The sequence below is a fragment of the Stegostoma tigrinum genome, chromosome 21 (assembly GCF_030684315.1).
Source record: "Stegostoma tigrinum isolate sSteTig4 chromosome 21, sSteTig4.hap1, whole genome shotgun sequence".
Taxonomy (NCBI): Eukaryota; Metazoa; Chordata; class Chondrichthyes; order Orectolobiformes; family Stegostomatidae; genus Stegostoma; species Stegostoma tigrinum.
Genome location: NC_081374.1, coordinates 13,952,820 through 13,974,575, shown reverse-complemented (window position 1 = coordinate 13,974,575; position 21,756 = coordinate 13,952,820). Strand labels below are relative to the sequence as shown.

Here is a 21,756-nt window from a genome sequence, read left to right as displayed (position 1 = left end):
TGGAAAAATGTCTTTGTTGGGGTCGAAATGTAGATGGCAAAGTATCGGAGGATAATGTGTTGTATCCAGAGGTTGGTGGGGTGGTATGTGAGGACGAGGGGGATTCTCATTTGGCAGTTATTGCGGGGACAGGGTGTGAGGAATGAGTTGCAGGAAATGCGGGAGACACGGTCGAGGGTGCTCTCGACCACTGTCGGGGGGAGGTTGCGGTCCTTGAAGAACAAGGACATTTGAGATGTACGGGAGCAGATGCGGCTGAGTTGAAGGAATTGGGGTTAGGGGATGGAACTTTTGCAGGAAGGATAGGTGGGAGGAGATGTATTCTAGGTAGCTGTGGGAGTCGGTGGGCTTGAAATGGATATCATTTCTAAGTGGTTGCCTGAGATGGAGACAGAGGCGCCCAGGAAGGTGAGGGATGTGTTGGACATAGTTCCCGTTCCAATTGCTCTCTTATTAATGCTTCTAAATAGAGTTGGATGTGCTTGAGTAATATGCCTTCAGCTCAGAATTATGTGCTGTATTGCACCAATGTGAATTTTTCTGCCATCTGTACTGGCCTCTGAATAAAGTTGACACTTTAGTGCAGAATAAATTCCCAGTTTAGCCTGTGAGGCTGTACCAATCTGGAATAAAACTGAGATCCTTATTACAGTTAGCACAAGAGAGACCTAACTAAATGGCTTCTGTCTGGATTGGATAAGACCTGGATCCCAGAAGTGAGTGGCTAGTGTGTTAGTCCATGACATCTCTTGTTATATTTGTTAGAAACATCAATGATTTGTGGTTGAACCATTTTTAGCAACAACCTGACATCTGTGAAAGATGATTGATACACAGCAAACACATCTGTTTCAGGTGGAGTGTCTTCAGATGGGGTGTCAAAGTCACTTTTGGTGGCTGAAAAAGTCAATCCTTGAGAGTGGTTGTTACCAAATGTGGGTTGTTGCTTTTTCGTAATGGCATCTGTGGTTGAGCCACAATGCCTGCAGGTTGCTGTTGGTTATGAATCCAGCGGTAGGTGTGAAAATCTATTGTTACTGCACTTGCAAGCATACTTATGTGACAATCCTGACTGACGTTAATACCAGACAAGTTGGATACAATAGTATCAGAGATAATGGGAACTGCAGATGCTGAAGAATTCCAAGATAATGAAATGTGAGGCTGGATGAACACAGCAGGCCAAGCAGCATCTCAGGAGCACAAAAGCTGACGTTTCGGGCCTAGACCCTTCTTCAGAGAGGGGGATGGGGAGAGGGAACTGGAATAAATAAGGAGAGAGGGGGAGGCGGACCGAAGATGGAGAGTAAAGAAGATAGGTGGAGAGAGTATAGGTGGGGAGGTAGGGAGGGGATAGGTCAGTCCAGGGAAGACGGACAGGTCAAGGAGGTGGGATGAGGTTAGTAGGTAGATGGGGGTGCGGCTTGGGGTGGGAGGAAGGGATGGGTGAGAGGAAGAACAGGTTAGGGAGGCAGAGACAGGTTGGACTGGTATTGGGATGCAGTGGGTGGGGGGGAAGAGCTGGGCTGGTTGTGTGGTGCAGTGGGGGGAGGGGACGAACTGGGCTGGTTTAGGGATGCAGTAGGGGAAGGGGAGATTTTGAAACTGGTGAAGTCCACATTGATACCATTAGGCTGCAGGGTTCCCAGGCGGAATATGAGTTGCTGTTCCTGCAACCTTCGGGTGGCATCAATGTGGCAGTGCAGGAGGCCCATGATGGACATGTCATCTAGAGAATGGGAGGGGGAGTGGAAATGGTTTGCGACTGGGAGGTGCAGTTGTTTGTTGCGAACTGAGCGGAGGTGTTCTGCAAAGCGGTCTCCAAGCTTCCGCTTGGTTTCCCCAATGTAGAGGAAGCCACACCGGGTACAGTGGATGCAGTATACCACATTGGCAGATGTGCAGGTGAACCTCTGCTTAATGTGGAATGTCATCTTGGGGCCTGGGATAGGGGTGAGGGAGGAGGTGTGGGGGCAAGTGTAGCATTTCCTGCGGTTGCAGGGGAAGGTGCCGGGTGTGGTGGGGTTGGAGGGCAGTGTGGAGCGAACAAGGGAGTCACGGAGAGAGTGGTCTCTCCGGAAAGCAGACAGGGGTGGGGATGGAAAAATGTCTTGGGTGGTGGGGTCAGATTGTAAATGGCGAAAGTGTCGGAGGATGATGCGTTGTATCTGGAGGTTGGTAGGGTGGTGTGTGAGAACGAGGGGGATCCTCTTTGGGCGGTTGTGGCGGGGGTGGGGTGTGAGGGATGTGTTGCGGGAAATACGGGAGACGCGGTCAAGGGCGTTCTCGATCACTGTGGGGGGAAAGTTGCGGTCCTTGAAGAACTTGGACACCTGGGATGTGTGGGAGTGGAATGTCTTATCGTGGGAGCAGATGCGGCGGAGGCGGAGGAATTGGGAATAGGGAATGGAATTTTTGCAGGAGGGTGGGTGGGAGGAGGTGTATTCTAGGTAGCTGTGGGAGTCGGTGGGCTTGACTGTGGGAGTCGGTGGGCTTGAAATGACATCAGTTACAAGCTGATACATGCTTTATATACATGCTTTACTTTAGAAACAAACATAATTTAGCATTTAAAAATTTACTCTATGGAGCTCGAGAAGTTTTTCTTTACTGCACTGTAGTTTCTTGTTTGGATTCCAATGCAGATTCACAGCTGATTTGCATTTGAATTCTCAGTAAAGTGATGAAATAACCAAATCGCAGATAATATTGAGCAAAGTATCCTTTCACATTTTTTTAATGTTTCCCTAGCAGCACTCTAACATCACTGAAATATCTGTAGTAAAGTATGCCAGAGCTAAGATTTGAGTTTAACTTGTAGAAAATCTCAACGGTTGAACGTCTGGGTTCCATATTGCTGTCATTTCTTCTGCCTTAAAGGAACGCAAATGTATAACATTTAATTTGTGGCAGTTGTAATTTATAGCTTCTTGGATAGATTTGCAACCTCGTTGTGAAGTTATAGTCGTGAGAGCAGATTTCTACAGTGTGTTCTAAATGATTTATACTTCATACGGTAGGGATAGGGGCAGGATAAGATGGACTGTATTACTTTCATGTGAGTACAAAAACTAGTTAACCAGCTGTCACATTAAAAGCTGTAAAACACTGTAATCCTCAGTAAAAGACAACACAGTGTGGAGCTGGAGGAGCACAGCAGACCAGGCAGCATCTGAGGAGCAGTAAAGTTGATGTTTTGGGTCAGCACCCTTCCCACTGCAACCTTCTTGTCCTCCTCCTCCTGGAAAGACCATAAGACCATAAGACTATAAGACATAGGAGTGGAAGTAAGGCCAGTCGGCCCATCAAGTCCACTCTGCCATTTAAATCATGGCTGATGGGCATTTCAACTCCACTTCCCTGCACTCTCCCCGTAGCCCTTGATTCCTTGTGAGATCAAGAATTTGTCGATCTCTGCCTTGATGGCATCTAACGTCCTGGCCTCCATTGCACTCCGTGGCGATGAATTCCACAAGCCCACCACTCTCTGGCTGAAGAAATATCGTCTCATTTCAGTTTTAAATTTACCCCCTCTAATTTTAAGACTGTGCCTACGGGTCCTAGTCTCCTCGCCTAACGGAAACAACTTCCCAGCATCCACCCCTTTTAAGCCATACATTATCTTGTAATACCTCAGTGGATCCCTCTTCCACTGCAACCCTTTGACTCTGAGTCCAGCATCTACAGTCCTTGGCATCTCTGAATCCTCAGTAAAACTTTGGAATTTGCTGTGTTTGATCAGTTGGAAAAGTCTACATTGTCTTTAGTTTGTTCAAACTTTAAATGGGAAAATGACGGAGAATGTCGTGAAATTAAGCCATCTTGGTCCAATAGTACGATTTTCTCTTAGGGCTTCAGATGCAATTGTAGTGAACAAGAATTTATTATTACACTTTTAAATTATCCTGTTTTAAATCCCAAGAATGCAGCACTTTCTCGTGTTTTGTATTGATACTTTGATTTCTTACCATGGCTGACTTAGAAATGTATTTCGAAATTTTAAATATCTTCTCTTGGACTTAAAATATTCAGCAGTTTCTGTTTTAAAAATTATTGGGCTTTCTGAAATTACATTTGCTTGTCATAAAAGATTCCCACATGCTGCTGCTTTCTTTGGTTAGAAGTAAAATTCTGAAACACAACTGGCTTTCCACAATATTACTTCTTCTGAAGAGTTGATACTGAAATAATGTAATGCAAAATACACCATAATATCAAAACACACTATTTTAAGGTGGCTGAAGTCAGAGTCTGGATATGGTATCAGAGGACAGTTGCATTTAGTGGAGAATGGACAAATCAAAGCTGAACCTGACCCTGTGATGATGCGTGCTTGCAAGTGCTTATTTACAGAACTTAACTGGCTTGAGGTTGTGAATGCAAACCCCGGATAATTTACCGTACTCTCTTTCTCTTTGCAATGTGGAATAGAAACCAATTGTGCTGTCCGGAATAATACTTTTGAGGTTAGCTGATATGGCGCAGCTGGTCTGGCCAGAATGGCTCAGTACTTCCCATCGCAATGTCGTTGTTTGCTAACTATGTTTTTGGAGGTAAAAAGCAATTTGCTAAGTACTAAATGAAATTTACTGCTGTGCCGGCAAGTATTAAACCATAAAGTATAGGAGCAGAGTTATGGCCATTTGGCCCATCGAGTCTAGCCCACTAGGAAACATGGCTGATCCTGTTACCTTCCTGCAATTTTTGATCCTTTTACTCATCAAGAACCTAGCTGTCTCTGTCTGTATATATACGCAATGACTTGGCATTCACGGCCTGTTGTGACACTTAGATCCACAAATTTAACAATCTCTAGCAGAAAAAAAGTCCCTTCAAGTGTAAATACTGAAGGGCAGTGCCTTCGCTCGGAGCCAGTGCCCTTGTGTCTGAGTCACTCCTGTTTGTGGAAACATCATCTCCATTCTATCCAGACATCACTGTATTCTGTAAGTTTCAATGTGTTCCCCCATCATCCTTCTAAAATCGTTTTGAGTACAGACCTACTGTTCTCAGTTGCACCTTATGACAAACCTGTCATTCCAAGGATCATACTCGTAAACCTCCTCTGAATGCCCTCCAAGGCCAGCAAATCTTTCCTTAGATATGAGGCACAAAACTGCTTGCAATAGTCCAAATCTGATCTTACCAGAGTATTATTCAGCCTTCGCAATGATATTTTGTTCTAGCGCTTGAAATGAATGCTAACTTTGCATTTGCCTTCCTAACTGCCAACTGAACTTAGGAGTCATAGTGACATACAGCATTGAAACAGAGCCTTTGGTTCAACTTATTCAAGCTGAACAGATAGATACTAAATAAATCTAGCCTTGTTTGTCAGCATTTGGCTCATATTCGTCCAAGTCCGTCTATTCATGTACCCATCCAGATGCCTTTTAAATGTAATTGTAGCAGTCTCCACCACTACTTCTGGCAACTCATTCCATACAAACACTAGCCTCTGCATGAAGAAGTTGCCCCTTAGGTCCCTTTCTAAATCTTTCCCCTCTCATCTTAAAGCAAGCCCTCTCATTTTGGATTCCCTCAACCTAGGGAACAGACCGTGGCTATTCAGCCTATCCATGCCCCTCATGACTTGATAAACCTGTATCAGCTCACCTCTCAGCCTCCAATGCTCTAAGGAAATTTACTTGGCCTCTTCCATAGCACAAAGCTTCAACCATAGCAACATCTTGTAAATCTTTTCTGAACCCTTACAAGTTTCACAACATCCTTCCTATAGCAGGGAGACCAGTATTGTACGCAGTATGCCAAAAGCAGCCTAACTAATGTCCTGTACGGCTACAACATGACCTCCGAACTCCTATACTCAATGAATTGATGAATAAAGGCAAACATACCAAATGCCCGCTTCACTATCCTGTCTACCAACCTTAAGAGAATTCTGAGCTAGGAATCCCAAGCCCCTTTTATGCTTCAGATAGCTGAAGCTTTTCCTTGTTCAGAAAATTGTCTATGTCCGTTTCTTCCTATTGAAGTTCATAACCTCACTTTCGCTCACTTGTTTTCCATCTGCCACTTCCTGCCCATTCTCCTCGACTGTGAAAGTCTCGCTTCAGCATCCCCATTTATTCAACACTATCTGTCTCTCCACCTTCCTTCTATCATCTGCCAATTTAGCAATAGTTCTCAGATTGTTAATCTACAGCATGAATAGTTATGGTCCCAACACTGACACCTGTGGAACTCCACTGGGTTGCCATCTTGATGAAGATCCCTTTGTTTCTACTCTCTGCCTTCTGCCAGTCAGCCAATCCTGCATTCATGCCAGTACCTGGCCCTTACATCATGGCTCTTGTCTTATTCATTAGCCTCCTGTGTGGCACCTTGTCAAAGACCTTCTGGAAACCTGAATAGTTCGCGTCCACTGGCTGTTCTTTCTCTAACTTGCTTGGTACCTCCACAAAGAAATGCAAACAGATTTGTCAAGCCTGACCTCCCTGTGACAACGCAGTGCTGACTCAACCCTCATTTGGCCTGCACTTTCAAGTGTTCTGAAATCTCCCTCTTTAATAATGGATTCTGAATGACCAAGGTCAGGCTGAAATGCCTATAATTTCCCATCTGCCTGCCTCCCTTCTTTAAACAGGGATATTTCATTATCTATTTTTCCAGTCCTCTGGGGCCATCCAGAATATTTGTTTGGAATATAGTTGTGGTTACCAAATTAAAATGGAGGCATTGGAGAGTCTCAGAACAACTTTATGTGCTGAAGAAGAGGATTAAATTGCAAAGGGCTGTATTGGGTTACAAAGTTTATTTTCATGACAATTACTGACCATTGGGAGTAGTTTTTCTCCTAACTGTCCATTCCATCAGAGAGCTGAAGGGAAAGCTTTTGTCGTTCTTGTCTTTGCCTGGCAAAAGCCTGTCCTGCTTAATGTCATTTAATGTGAGTCTGTCCTGTACTCTTTCTAATAAAGCTCTGTTGTACCCCCAGTTCTGGAATATATTTGTTTGCCCCGCTTTCCAAAAATGAATTCCTACACATTAAAATTAAATTTTTTTTGCTCTTAATACTTAATACATTCTTTATTATCAAGGCTATCAGTGCTTTCCACTATGTCCATTTCATCTAAAAGTTAAATATTCCAGAGTATTTTGTTCCCAACTTTGGTCACTTTGAAAGCACGGCTCTATAATGGAGAAGGGTCACCATGTCGCATTCAGAAAATAAGTGTAGCAAGAAGAAACCTATTGATTTCTATTTGTGCTATTAATTCCTCAATTGTGAGCACTTTATGCTAGTAGATAGTGACTTTAGCTTCAGTATTTTTCTAATATACCTCAATGTCACATTGATGATTAAAGCCTAATTGCCTTTGTTCTACTGTCTCTTCCTGACCCACCAGACTTCTCATTACTTTAAAAAAAGTGCTCTGCTGTAGAGTTTTGAAATTTCCTTTGCAGCATTGGTTTCACTGATGGATTGACAAAATGAATTCCTGACTAATCCTGACATGTTGAAAGGAGTTTTGAGAAGATTTGTAGCTCAGGTTGAGTTTCTGGATGTGAGTTTGCTCGCTGAGCTGGAAGGTTAGTTTTCAGACGTTTCGTCACCATTCTAGGTAACATCATCAGTGATGACATCACCAACCCAAGGAAACCTATACAGATAAATAGAAAGCGGGACATAACACCAGCGCTTTGTCGGAGGCTCACTGATGATGTTACCCAGAATGGTGACGAAATGTCTGAAAACGAACCTTCCAGCTCAGCGAGCAAACTCACATCCATGTTGAAAGGAATTTTCCCTTCTTGGGAATATCATGATGTGTGAATGCCCTGCAACTTATAATGCAAATTTAAGCACAATATGTGTTAATATTGCATATGTGTGCAAATCCTGGGATTCAATTTTTAACGTAATATTCTGGAAGAGTGTTTGGTTACTATGCTCATGAGCTATTCAATTAGTCTCTCTTTATTTTTAGTGTCTTGTTTATTTACCTTAGCTGAGTTATTATTAAAGTATACTGATGTTAATTTGAACCTATCATCGGATTAAATGTAACCCTTGAGTAAAAAGCTAACCCGTGCCATCTTCATGTTCGGTATAAACAAAAGTTACTGATATTTTTCTCGAAGAAAAGTTAATCTATGAAATGGATTGATTAACCTTGTCATATTGGCAAGTAAGGCAATGTTCTGGCACACTGATATACGCTGCACATTGATAGACTGTGTATTTCTTCCATGGTGAGCTTCTAATATCAAGTACACTGTCTGTGGTTGCAAAACTACTCCCCTTAGGGATATAGGAAAATAAATCTATAAGAAATCTGCACTAAATCCACCTTATAATAATGCATTATTACCCTGTACTAAACGTGAAACAAGGGAGCAGAACTCTGTAATGGAATTGTGTGTTGCCAGTAACTGAATGCAACTACAGCAAACATACATTTCCAGGAACTATTGAAATCACTGTTAAAGCTCAAAATTAGATCCTGTGATTTGTGCAAGTATTGGTAATTCCAGGTTGTTATTTGATTTAATTGCCTGATTTATATAGCCATGGAGTAATACAGCACGGAAATGAGCCCTTTGGCCCAAACTGACCATGGTGCCCTCTCAGCTGGTTCATTTGCCAGCATTTGGTCCATATCCCTCTCAACCCTTTCCCATCCAAATGTTTTTTAAATGTTGCTGATGTACCTGCCTCAACCACTTTTGCAGGCAGCCCATTCCGTACATGCACCACTCTTTGCATGAAGAAGCTGCCAGACTTGCTGAGCTTTTCCAGCAACGTGTTTTTATTACTCTCAACCTTGCATGTTTCAATAAGATCACCCCCTCCTTCTAAATCTTAATGAATAAAGGCATAGCCTGTTTAGCTATCGTTGAAATGAAAATGCCTGTGGGTAAGAGAATTTTTTTGAACGGCCTCCAATGCCAGTATGGCTTTCCTTTTAAATGAAAATGTGGGAACCAGAACTTTACGTAGTATTCCAGGTGCAACCTCCCTAAACCTTGAACAGTTGTGGCAAGACTTTACTCTATCCCTACATTAAATTCCACTTGCCAAGTGTTAACCCACTCACTCAACTATCCATATCCCCTTACAGATTTGTTATGTTATCACCAACATGCCCTCCCACCTATTTTTGTATTATTAGCAATGTGGATACATTATACTTTCCCTGTTCTCCAAGAGTTTTCTATTACCATGGGATGTTTATAGTGTTCTCCTCAGTGAGGACCGATGCAAAATATTGGGTTAAATCAAATGCCAAGTTCCCCAGTTAGATCTTCCAGAATCCCACCCTTACTTTAACTATTCTTTCTGTTTAATGTAGTGGTTGATTTTCTTGTTTGGTTTTATATTACTTGCCAAGTTTTACTTCCATCATCAATTTTCTCCCTCTTGGTCTTTTAGTTATCTGCTGGTTCTAAAGAAAGAAATTTCCATTCCTTTGGCCTATCACTAGTTTTCGCTATTTGCATGCCTTTGTTTTTGCTTCGCTCTTCTTCCTTGACTACCTTTTTGTTAACCATAAGGTGATTTATTCTTTTCCTCAAATCATCATTTTGAAATATCTGATTAAATATCTACCTTTGCATCATCCATTGACTTTCTCTTTAATTCCCCTTCCCACACTTGCGTTAGACAACTCTTTCTTCAAACTATTGTAATCGCCGTCAATTAAGTTAAGAACACTATTTTGAGACCCAAGTAACACTCTATCAAGCTGAATTTCAAATTTTATGTTATGATCACTTCTTAGAGGATCATTAACTGAGATTTCTAATTCAGATTGAACGACCTCATTTCCTCCAATTGAGAAAGGAGGGAAAGAAAAACTTGGGAACCAAAGGCCTGACATCTGTGTTGGGAAGTTACTTGAAAATATTGTGAATGATATTATTTAGGAATTAATTATCTGATTGACCAGTGTCAGTTTAGAAAGGGGAAATTATATTTGACAAACCTGAGAATTTTTGAGGATATAGTGATTTGAACTTGTGAATTTTTTTGATCAAGTCCCACGTGAGTTGGTAAGCAAAACTAAGTTGCATAATTTTGGAGATATGTATGTACTAACATGGATTGAGGTGCATCTGTAAATGCTCACTTGGATTGAGGTTTCATTTAAGAGGCAGAAAGTAGAGAGTAAGAATAAATGGGCTATTCCTAGTTTGGTAGGCTATGATCAGTGAGGTGTTCCAAGAGTCAGTAGCATGGATCCCAGTTGTTTATGATCTATACCAATGATTTGGATGTGAGGACCAATGTAACATTTTCAAGCCTGCAAATGGTACAAAATTTAGTATTAATGTGTGCTGGGATCTGGATGCAAAGAGAATTCAGGGATTTAGACAGACTGAATTGGTAAGAGTATGGCACATGTGTAAATTGCATGAGTGAGATAGTCGAAGGGTCTAGGCCGGAAACGTTAGCTTTCCTGCTCCTATGATGCTGCTTGGCCTGCTGTGTTCATCCAGCTGTACACCTTGTTATCTCAGATTCTCCAGCATCTGCAGTTCCTACTACCTCTGAATATTGCTGTCCACTGGCTCTCGTTTGTCTAACTCAAAGAATTCTAACAGATTTTTCAGGCCATATCTTCACTTGATGAAGCTGTGCGGACTCAGCCCTATTTTACCATGCAATTCGAAGCAATCTGCAAACTCATTTTTTAATAATGGACACTGAAATCTTAATAGTGACTGATATCAAGCTAACCAGCCTCCAGTTTTCTGTCTTCTGCCTCCATCCCTTCTTAAACAGGGGTGTTGCATTAGTCAAATTTGTTGCCTGAGATATTCCCTGACTCCAGTGACTCCCAAAAGGTCACTATCAATGCCTCTACTAGCTCCTCAGCTGTCTTCTTCAGAACGCTTTGATGTAGTCCATCTGGTCTGAGTGATTTTTATCCACCTTCAAACCTTGCATATTCTCTAGCACCTTCTCCTTACTGATAGCTGCTGCACTTACTTCTCCCCCATACTGTCTCGAAGTTCTGGTATGCTGCTGGCGTCTTCCACTGTGAAAACAGATGTAAACTGCCTACTCAGTCTATTCTGTCCCTCTGCCATTCTTTTGTTCCCCATTACACATTCTCCAGCCTCATTTTCCGGCAGTCCAATGTTCATTGTTGCGTGTCTCTTGTTTTTTGTTTTGGATACCCAAAAAAACCTCTTGCAATCTTTTGTATTACTAGCTAGCTATTTCATCTCCCCCACTTCCCCTTATTGCTTTTTTTGTTATCTTCTGCTGCATTTTAGAGTCTTCCAAATCCTCTGGCTTCATACTAATCTCCACCGCATTGTATGTTTTTACTTTCAAGCAGATCCTGACTTCCCTTATCCTCCTGTTGGCATGTTTCTTCTTGTTTGGGATGAATTTCTGCTGTGCCTCCTGAATTAACCCCAGAAACTCCAGCCTTTTGCTGCTGTACTGTCTTCCCTGCTAGGCTTACCTACCACTCAAATCTGGCCATACTTCCCTCATGTTTTTGTCATTACTTTTACTCCATTATAGTACCGTTAGATCTGTCAGCTAGCTGCAAGTTGACCTCTATTATATATGGTTGCTGTCCTGTAGGAGTTCCTTCACCTTTAAGCTCCCCAATCAAGTATGCCCCATTACACGTCACCAAATCCAGAACTGCCTGTTGCTTAGTGGGATCTACCACGAGCTGCTCCAAAAAAATCTTGCAGACATTCCTGAATTCCTTTTCTTGAAATGTGCTACCAACTTAATTTTCACAATCCATTGCACATTGAAGCCCCCCCCCCGCCACCATGATTATTTTAATAATGCCTTTCTTAAAGGTCTTTTCTGTCTCCTAATTTTCTTCCTATTATCCCAACTAGTGCTAGGAGGCCTGTATGTAATACTCAGCACATTTTTTTCCCCTTTGCAGTTCTTACAACTGTACCCACACAGATTCTATGCCTTCTGACTCAATATCACTTGCTAACGATTTTAATTTCATTTCTTATTCACAAGGCAACCTTGCTTCCCCTGCCCATCTGCCTATCCTTTTGATAGGACAGAAGCCTTGTTTCACTAATATAAAACACTAATGAGGTTTCACTTGAAGCATTCTGTGCAGTTATTATTTCTTTTCTGAAAGAAGTATATACTTGCCATTGAAGGAATACAGCAGAGGTACACCAGCCTGACTCCAGTGTTAGTGAGACCGTCCCTTGAGGAGAGATGAAGAAGAATGGGCCTGCACTCTTTGGAATTTAGAAAGATGAGAGGCACTATCCTGCAACCTCTTCAGATGCAGAAAGGATGTTTCCCTTGATTGTGGGGTCGAGACCCAGGGGATGCAATCTTGTAAAAAGGCAAGCTGGTAGGATTGAGATGAAGAACTTCTTCATTCAAAGAGCAATAAAGCTTTAGAATTTACTCCTCCAGTTGGCTGTGGAGGCTCAGATGTTGAGTTGATTCAAGATAGTGATTGATAAATTTCTCTACCAATGAGCCTTTAAAGAATATGGGGATAATGTGCCACTGTGTTATTGCCATAGATGATCAGCCGTGATTAAGAATAATGGAACTGACTTGGGGCTGAATGGAAACTGCTGCTCCTGTGCTGGAACCGAGTGATGACTTTGTGGTAAATAATGTTGTCTCTTCTGCACAACCTTCAGGAATTTAATGCCACCGTGTCTCTGTCTCAGTGTCTAGTGTTGAGAGTTTTGCACATTTTCATCATGATTTTGTTACTTCACAACTACATGTTATCACAAATGTGACTTTAAGCAGATGTTGACAGTCTTTTGCTTATCAATGAAGACAAAAAAAAGTGAACAAGTGTGAACAATTGTGTTCGAAATGTTGACTCATCTTGCATAAGTAGCAGAACCACTCAGTCAGCGATTGGTTTATATTTCCATACTCATCTCCACTCATTAGATGAGTGTAATCCTTAATGTATATGCTGTCGTTAGCTATGACCTAATGAATTGCTAGTACTGGCAGCATGGTGTTGCCACCAGAGCTGTTTAAATGTATATGACGCCAATGCCTGTCAGAAAACCATGCACATCGGTTTACTTAAAGTCTCTGCTTTGTGATTATGATTTAATGTATTTTTGCATTTCTGAGTTGTAGCACCTTTGTTGTGAAGCAAAGTGATTGTATAACCAAAGATCGTTTTCTGATCTTTGTGACATTCTATCCCAATACTTGGATGTCAGGCAGCAACAAGTAAAACTTGCAGTAAGTGAGGATTGGAGTAATTCCTAAGTGAATGTGTTAGATAATGCGGGTCCCCGAGCTCACATGCAAAACATTTAAGATTTACCATTTGAGAGCAAAACTCTACACACGTACTAGCATGTATTTCTTTTGTAGCCAAGACTTTTAAATTAGGTGTTGCCAGCTGCAAACCACTGAGTGCAGCAGTTGGCCTCAAACCAGTAGTGAATGTAAGCACAGCTGTAATTCATCACCTCAAATTACTGGCATCAGTGACAGTCCTGTAACCAGCAGTACTTCACCCTGGTTTTATATAACTGAAAATCATCTATTGAGGCACAGCCCATCTGGAAGAGTAACAATCTGTAATTGCACTGTGGGGTACTTTCACAATTCAAGGGTCCATGACCAGAATTATACACACCCATCATCATTGCATTTAAGTGAAATCTGAGTCACAGCATGCCTTAAAAATCTTTTTTCTAGTCCTAGAAAATAAACTGGAGATCTTCCATGATGTTTTGTCACAGAAAAGTGTTGAAAAATGTTAAGGAATTTCATACATGGTGTTGATATGAGTGCTTCTGCCCTTAGTAGATGAATTTACTCAAGTGCAGGAGAAAATATTTAGAATTTTATGCTAGATTTGCTGAATCATCAAGGAAAGTCTAAAACTAAAAAGCAAGTGCTTTAAAACTGAAATAAAGAAAATGCTGGAAGCAGTCAGATCAAGCAACAATTAAAGTATCCAGATTGTTTTATCTTTTAGCTGTGGGCCCAAGCTGGAATTGTTTTATCAGTGACCTTGGGAGCCTCTAAATTTTTTTTTGTGTAGCGTGCAGTTGAGCTGTTTAAGTGTGTGGACCCTTTTTAAACTACTCTGTATGATCAGAGTAACTTAAAGAGATTGACTTGTGTGTGGCATGTAAGAGGTAATTCTGGATGCAGTTTAAAGGATATCTGTCAGCAACCCTTTGTTTTCCCAAGTTTAAATTTCATTGAAATGTAGTTCTTGGAAACCAGCATTGTGTCTTTCTATGCATCTGAACCTACACGCTGTCGTTTTATTCACTTGTGGGATGTGGGCATCACTGGTAAATGTCAGCATTTATTGCATATTTTAATTGCCCTTGAGGATGTGGTGGTGAACCACGTTCTTGAACTGTTTCATTCCAGGGAGTTCACGAGAACACCAGAATTAGGAGCAGTAGTGGACCATTTGGGCTCTCACTCCTGCTTTATCATTCAGTTATATCTTTTGTGGCCTTAATTTCCTTTCCTGTCAGCACCCCACAACCCTTGTCTCCCTTTTTGATCACGAACCTAACTCTGCCTTGAATATATTTAATGACAGTCTCTCAATTTCTGTCTTGGAAACTGTATTCAAAGGACTAACAGCCCTCCTGAGATAAAAAAAACCCCTCACCTTCCTGGTCTCAAATAGAAGATTCCTCAACTTTAAATGGTGTCTCCTAGTTCTAAACTATCTCACAAAGAGGAAGCACCCTCTTAGCTTCCCTCTAGGCAGCTCCCTTCACGGTCTTGCATGTTTTGGAAGAAGTTTAGGACTTTGATTCAGCAAAATCTTAATTTCTCATTGCATTTTCTCACAACATTTTCTCGCGTTCGCAACCAACAGATTTCTTGGATTTTTTTTATTCATGAATATTTACACAGTCCCATTATCTTTGACTGTAACCACTTGATTAGGTTTTACCAGCCATCTCTCATTACAGGCTTGCAGTAAGAGAAAAAGAGAATCAAAATTGTCTTGTTCACCTTGGAATACAAAATAAAAACATTGGACTTAGTACTGAGCCCACATCACTTTGGTAATGTAGCTTTTCTCTTGAAGTTATTTTGAAATTGGACAATCAACATTTGTTCTAGTCAGCACGAGGATACAGTCTCCCTGATGGTGTTAGTGGTTCCATTTCATCAAACACTAGAAATATTTTTGTATGCTGTTGAACTCTGCTCTGTAATTCATGTACATCCCTGTGGCATGCCGAGAAGTACTAACCGGCCCTTTCCCTGCAGATCAGTGTTAAAGTTTCATCCGTGACTGTGATCAGAGCCATAATGTTTTTGACATTTCATATATGAGGGGTGGTTAGTGCGATTTCTGCGACATTGATTGATTGTCTCGGTTGCACGGCAACACTTGTAGTCGTGCATTGATTTGCTGAACTTGAGTTAAATACTTTAGACGTTCATCATCTAAATCTCATACTCTTAGTTAACCCTAGAAATTTTTCTCTTCACTTGTTGTTTTCTGGACCACGTTCTAACTGTGGATAGCTGATTGCTGGGGCCCTGCCATTGCCACTGTGCGTCAGTCTCAAGGACATTCTAGAGAGTGGTTTGACGAAATCATGGTCTCTTCATTTTCCTTCCGATCTCCTCTTCCAAATTGATGCAAGTACCACATTCCATAACTCACTATACCACAAAGCTGATTGCTCTTATTATTTTAGAATTTTCATGTATTTTGCATGTTAACCTTGTGCCACTCCCATGCTTGACCAAGAAGCCAAGTAGTTAGTTGTTTCTTGTGTTCGCCATGTAATTCTTTAGCTATTCTGTGGTGATGAGTTTGAGTAGTGCTCTTGGATTCTGCCAACTTCCCTCTGGAAAAGTACAGTTTTTGCTTGGTAACTCTGCATATCATTCTGACCAAGACTGATGCCAAACCTCTAAAGGCACTGTGATTTGGACAGAGTCTTAGCTATGGTACAACCTGCTTTTATAAATTTCGTATGTGACTGATTTATGAGCTTACTATTTACTTCTCTGGAATTATGACAAATCTTCTCAATGGAATGCTATATATATGCTAAAAAGCAAGAGCAGGTTGAAACTGGAATGATTTCAGTCTGCTGTGTAAAATCTTGATGGAGGATATAGAAGAATATTGATACCGCAACTTTTGAATGTTCTATTCTTTACTGTCAATTTATTTTGTTCTTTGGTGTCTTGGCTTTTGTTCAAAATAATTCTAAATTCAGACCTCTGTCTCCACTAAAAGCTGTTAGAATCACCTCCTTGTGGCAAATGATGGCTTAATGAAAATCACAAGTGTATTGTTATTGAAGTGAATAGCTCTAAATGTAAAGGTGTTAATGTCATTAATGCTTCTACCACTACGCACTGTTAACTGATCAATACTTGAGGGTAGATTTTCAATCAGCAATTGATACGCACTGAGAAGAAATGCATAATCTGTTTCTAAGCCTCCGCTCTAAGATTATGTTACAGCTTTTAACTCACTCCCTAGGATTCTGAATATATTGCATTGTTGAATTCATTTTTAAAGTGCTGTCACAGCAATACTTGGAACTATTCTGCATTGTCTATAATCTGCAGAGGACTGTGGCAACCCTTTGTGAGTATTCACAATATTGTATTGTGAAGTCTACACAGCATTTGATATGTACCTTTTATAAGCAGACTTATCCTTATTTATTTTGGGTCTTCAGTAATTTTCATTTATTCCTATTGCATTAGTTTTCTCTGCAAAAATAATCGTTTTTGAGCATCATTTTCTTTAAAATGAGTTTCTGAAGGGGTTGCTTTTTGCCATGTATAAAATCTATAAACTGAATGTATTGCCTGGATGAATGCTGAAGAATTTTCAAAATAAAATGTACCAAACCGATGTAATATAATCGTTGAGACCCCTGCCCTGTTTACGATTTATAGCTTAAATAAATTCTCAATATGTTGAGCTATACAGATTAGGAAGGTTATAAGAAGTGACAGAAGGGACACCAAAGGGTGCTGAGACTAAATGCTGCTGCTTTTATTGCTGTTCAGCAACCTAGGAAAGTATGTGGACAGTGGCTGAAACTCTCATGGGATTTCACTGTCCTATCCTGTAGTTCAATATCTGATCACTGGTAGCTGTCTTTCACAGCAGAATGGACAGTTAAAAGAGCTAGTTACTATTTATAATTTAGGTAAAATGAGTGAAGGTCTGTACTTTAAACATTTTGGAAGTGGATAATTTTTATGTTTTTGAGATTAATATCTCCACATTGAATATTCTTGGTTAGGATAGAACTATACTGCCTAATCTATCGCTTTGATACTTTAATATTAGGTTGAAGACACAAGTACTCAATGATGGCTTGAATTTGTTTACCATGACTCCAAGCAGAGGCACCTGGAACTGAGAATTGGCAGCTTTCCCACTAATGGCCAAGGCTAGGTAAGGACGGACAGTTCAATCTACATATCTAAAATATTCATCTTCACCTCCTCCTCCTGAGGTATACAGGAGTAAGTCGGTGAATGATAAGATACTGACATGTTTTCCTGAAAAACAATTTGGGCTCTCCTTTATCTTTTTAAAAATAGCTTAAATCACTTCAGACAATTTACATTTTGAAATGTTACTGTTATCACGTAAAGACATGCAACAGCTGATACATCTGTATAAATATCCCAAAGGGTGAGCCTGTTATTGGTTTGGTGGTGCAGCATGAATTCTTGTTGTAAAGGGATAATGGAGAATTTGAATGATTTTTTTCACATTGAACATTGGCATCTTTAATATCCACCTGGGTAGAAAGGCAAGGTCTTGACTTAACATCGTTTCCAAGTGATGGCACCAGTGACAATGGAACACTCCCCAGTAGTCCACTGAATTGTGAGCTCTTGGGACTATGTGCTCAAGAACATAAGAACAAGGAGCAGGAGTAAGCTGTTGGCCCTTCGAGCCCGCTCCACCATTCAATAAGATCATATTCGATCTTTTTGTAGACTCAGATCCACTTTACTGCATTCTCACCATATCCCTTAATTCCTTTATTGTTAAAAAAAATCTACCTTAGCTTTAAAAATGTTTACTGAAGTAGCATCAAGTACTTCACTGGGCAAAAAATTCCATAGATTAACAAGCCCCTGAGTGAAGAAGTTCCTTCTCAATTCAGTCCTAAATCTGCTCCCTCTAACCTTGAGGCTATGCCCTCTTGTCCTAGCTTCACCTGCCAGTGGGAACATCCTGTCTACTTCTATCTTATCTGTTCCCTTCATAATTTTATATGTTTCTATAAGATGCCCCCTCAATCTTCTGAATTCCAATGAATATAATCCCAATCTACTCAGTCTCTCTTCATATGCCAACCCCCTCAACTCCGGAATCAACCTAGTGAACCTCCTCTGCACCCCCTCCAGTGCCAGTACATCCTTCCTCGTAAGGAGACCAAAACTGCACACAGTACTCCAGGTGTGGTCTCACCAGCACCTTGTACAGCTGCAACACAACCATCTCTGCTTTTAAACTCAATCCCTTTAGCAATGAAGGACAAAGTTCCATTTGCCTTCCTCATGACTTGTTGTACCTGCAGAACAACTTTCTGTGATTCATGGACAAGGACAGCCAGGCCCCTCTGTGTAGCAGCATGCTGCAACTTTTTACCATTCAAGTAGTAATCCCTTTTACTATTACTCCTAAGATGTGCCCACTCACTCAATGTATCTACGTTCCTCTGCAAAGTTTCACAGTCCTCTGCAAACTTTGCTCTGCCACTCATCTTAGTGTCATCTGCAAAGTTTGACACCCTACATGTGGTTCCCAACTCCAAATCATCTATATAAATTGTAAATAATTGTGGTCCCAGCACCGATCCCTGAGGCACACCACTAGTCACTGATTGCCAGCCAGAATAGCACTCATTTATCCCCACTTTTTGCTTCCTGTTAGTCAACCAATCCTCTATCCATGCTAATACTTTACACCCTAACACCATGCATCCTTATCTTATGCAGCAGCCTCTTGTGCGGCACCTTGTCGAAGGCCTTTTAGAAATCTAGTTACACCACATCCACTGGGTCCCCATTGCTCACCTTGCTCGTAATGTCTTCATAGAATTACAAAAGATTTGTTAAGCATGACCTGCCCTGCATGAACCCATGCTGCGTCTGCCCAACGGGATAATTTCTGTCAAGATGCCTTGCTATTTCTTCCTTGATAATAGACTCCAGCATCTTCCTCACCACAGAGGTTAAGCTAACCGGTCTATAATTCCCCATCTTTTGTCTACCCTCCTTTTTAAACAGTGTCATCACATTTGCTGTTTTCCAATCTGCTGGGACTGCCCCAGAGTCCAGCGAATTTTGGAAAATTACCGCCAATGCACCTGCTATTTCTCCTGTCATCTCTTTTAGTACCCTGGGATACATTCCATCAGAGCCAGGAGACTTATCAATCCTTAGCTCCATTAGTTTGCCCAGCCCTACCTCTTCCATAATAATGATTGTTTCCAGGTCCTCACCTGCCTTCGTCTCTTTGTCAATTACGGGCATGTTATTAGTGTCCTCCACCGTGAAGACCGATACGAAATACCTGTTCAATGCCTCGGCCATTTTGTCATATCCCATAACTAAATCCCCTTTCTCATCCTCTAAAGGGCCAACGTTTACTTTAGCCACTCTTTTTCGTTTTATATATTTACAGAAACTTTTGCCATTGTCTTTATGTTCTGTGCTAGTTTTTTCTCATGTTATATCTTGCTTTTCTTTATAGCTCTTTTTGTGGCTTTCTGTTGACCTTTAAAGTTTTCCCGGTCTTCTAGTTTCATGCTGTTTTTGGCCACTTTTGTATGCCTTCACTTTTGATTTGATAGACTCCCTTATTTCCTTAGACACCCATGGCAGATTACCCCTTTTCTTACAGTCCTTCCTTTTCATTGGAATATACTTCTGCTGAGCACTTTGAAAAATTGCTTTGAAAGTTCTCCACTGCTTGTCACCTGTCCCACCAGAAAATCTTTGTTTCCAGTCTACTTTAGCCAAGCCCTCCCTCATTCTGTTGTAATCCCCCTTTCTCAAGCATAGGAGCCTGGTATTGGATTTTATCTTCACACTCTCCATCTGTATTCTAAATTCAACCATACTGTGATCATTCAAAGAGAACAAAGATCAATGAAAATTACAGCACAGGAACAGGCCCTCCAAGCCTGCGCCGATCGAGATCCTCTGTCTAACCTGTCATCTATTTTCTAAGGGTCTGTGTCCATTTGCTCCCCGCCCATCCATGTACCTGCCCAGATATATCTTAAAAGATGCTAATGTAACTGCGTCTACCACCTCCGCTGGCAACGCGTTCCAGGAACCCACCACCCTCTACGTAAAGACCTTTCCACGCATGTCTCCCTCAAACTTTCCTCCTCTCACTTTAAACTCTTGACCCCTAGTAATTGAGTCCCCCACTCTGGGGGGAAAAAGCTTCTTGCTATCCATCCTGTCTGTACCCCTCATGATTTTGTAGACCTCAATCAGGTCCCCCTCAATCTCTGTCTTTCCCATGAAAATAACCCTAATCTACTCAACCTGTCTTCATAGCTAGCACCGTCCATACCAGGCAACATCCTGGTGAACCTCCTCTGCACCCTCTCCAAAGTGTCCACATCCTTTTGGTAATGTGGCGACCAGAACTGTACACAGTACTCTAAATGTGGCTGAACCAAAGTCCCATTCAACTGCAATATGACCTGCCAACTGTTGTACTCAATACCCCGCCCAATGAAGGAAAGCATGCCGTATGCCGCCTTGACCACCCTATTGACCTACATTGCCACCTTCAGGGGACAATGGACCTGAACGCCCAGATCTCTCTGTTCATCAATTTTCCCTAGGACTTTTCCATTTACTGTATAGTTTGCCCTTGAATTTGATCTTCCAAAGTGCATCGTCTCGCATTTGCCTGGATTGAACTCCATCCTTCCAAGAGAATTGCTAACTGTGAGGTCATTATTTATTCCTGTCTCATTCACAGGACCAGCTTTAGGATAGCTTGCTCCCTCATCGGTTCCATTACATACTGTTCCAGAAAACTATCACAGATACATTCAACGACCTCCTCCTCAAGGCTACCCTGACGAGCTGGTTCGACCGATCTACATGTAGATTAAAATCCCCCATGATAATTGCCGTATCATTTTTACAGGCATTAGTTATTTCTTTGTTTATTGCCCACCCCAATGTGATGTTATTATTTGGTGGCCTATGGACTGTCAGCGACTTTATCCTCTTAGAATTTCTAATTTCCCCCCAAATGGATTCAACCTCATTGTCCGTAGAACCTATATCATCTCTCAGCACTGCCCTGATGTCGCCCTTGAATATCAGAACTACACCACCTCCATTACCTTCCTGTCTGTTCTTCCGAATTGGACTGGGACTGTATATCCCTTTTTGATTTATAAGCTCCTGAATAGGATACCTTGTTTAATAAATGTGCTGAATGTTCTGAGGATAAAATCCAACTTGTAAATGGTCAGTTCTAACATTATCATGGGTGTAGATGTCAAATTTTGGACTCTAGAATACTGGTGTACAAGTAGCTTCCAAGAAATTGAGAAGTTCCATTCCAAAAAAATTCTTACCAAAGCAATTAGTGCATCTCCATTTTGCTCAAGTCTGCTTTGTGCAACATTCCTTACGATAGTAGGTACCATTGCTTAAATATGCAAATGGCATTAAAATCAAAATATTTGTTTTAAACATTCCAACCACAAGAACTGTCATTGAAGCATAAAGGCATGTTTGATCAGCAAATTAGCTTTTATTTTAAG

General features: G+C 41.2%; 1 protein-coding gene across 6 annotated transcripts in view; it reads left to right on the top strand.

Moving 5' to 3' along the window:
- Positions 1 to 21,756, top strand: part of LOC125462764 (fibroblast growth factor receptor substrate 2-like) — an 87,310-nt gene that overhangs the window by 43,051 nt on the left and 22,503 nt on the right. For all 6 annotated transcript variants that reach the window (XM_048553103.2, XM_048553107.2, XM_048553104.2 and 3 more), the window contains exon 2: positions 17,280 to 17,387. The gene's annotated coding sequence lies outside the window, so the exon portion shown is untranslated. The remainder of the gene's footprint in view (positions 1 to 17,279; positions 17,388 to 21,756) is intronic.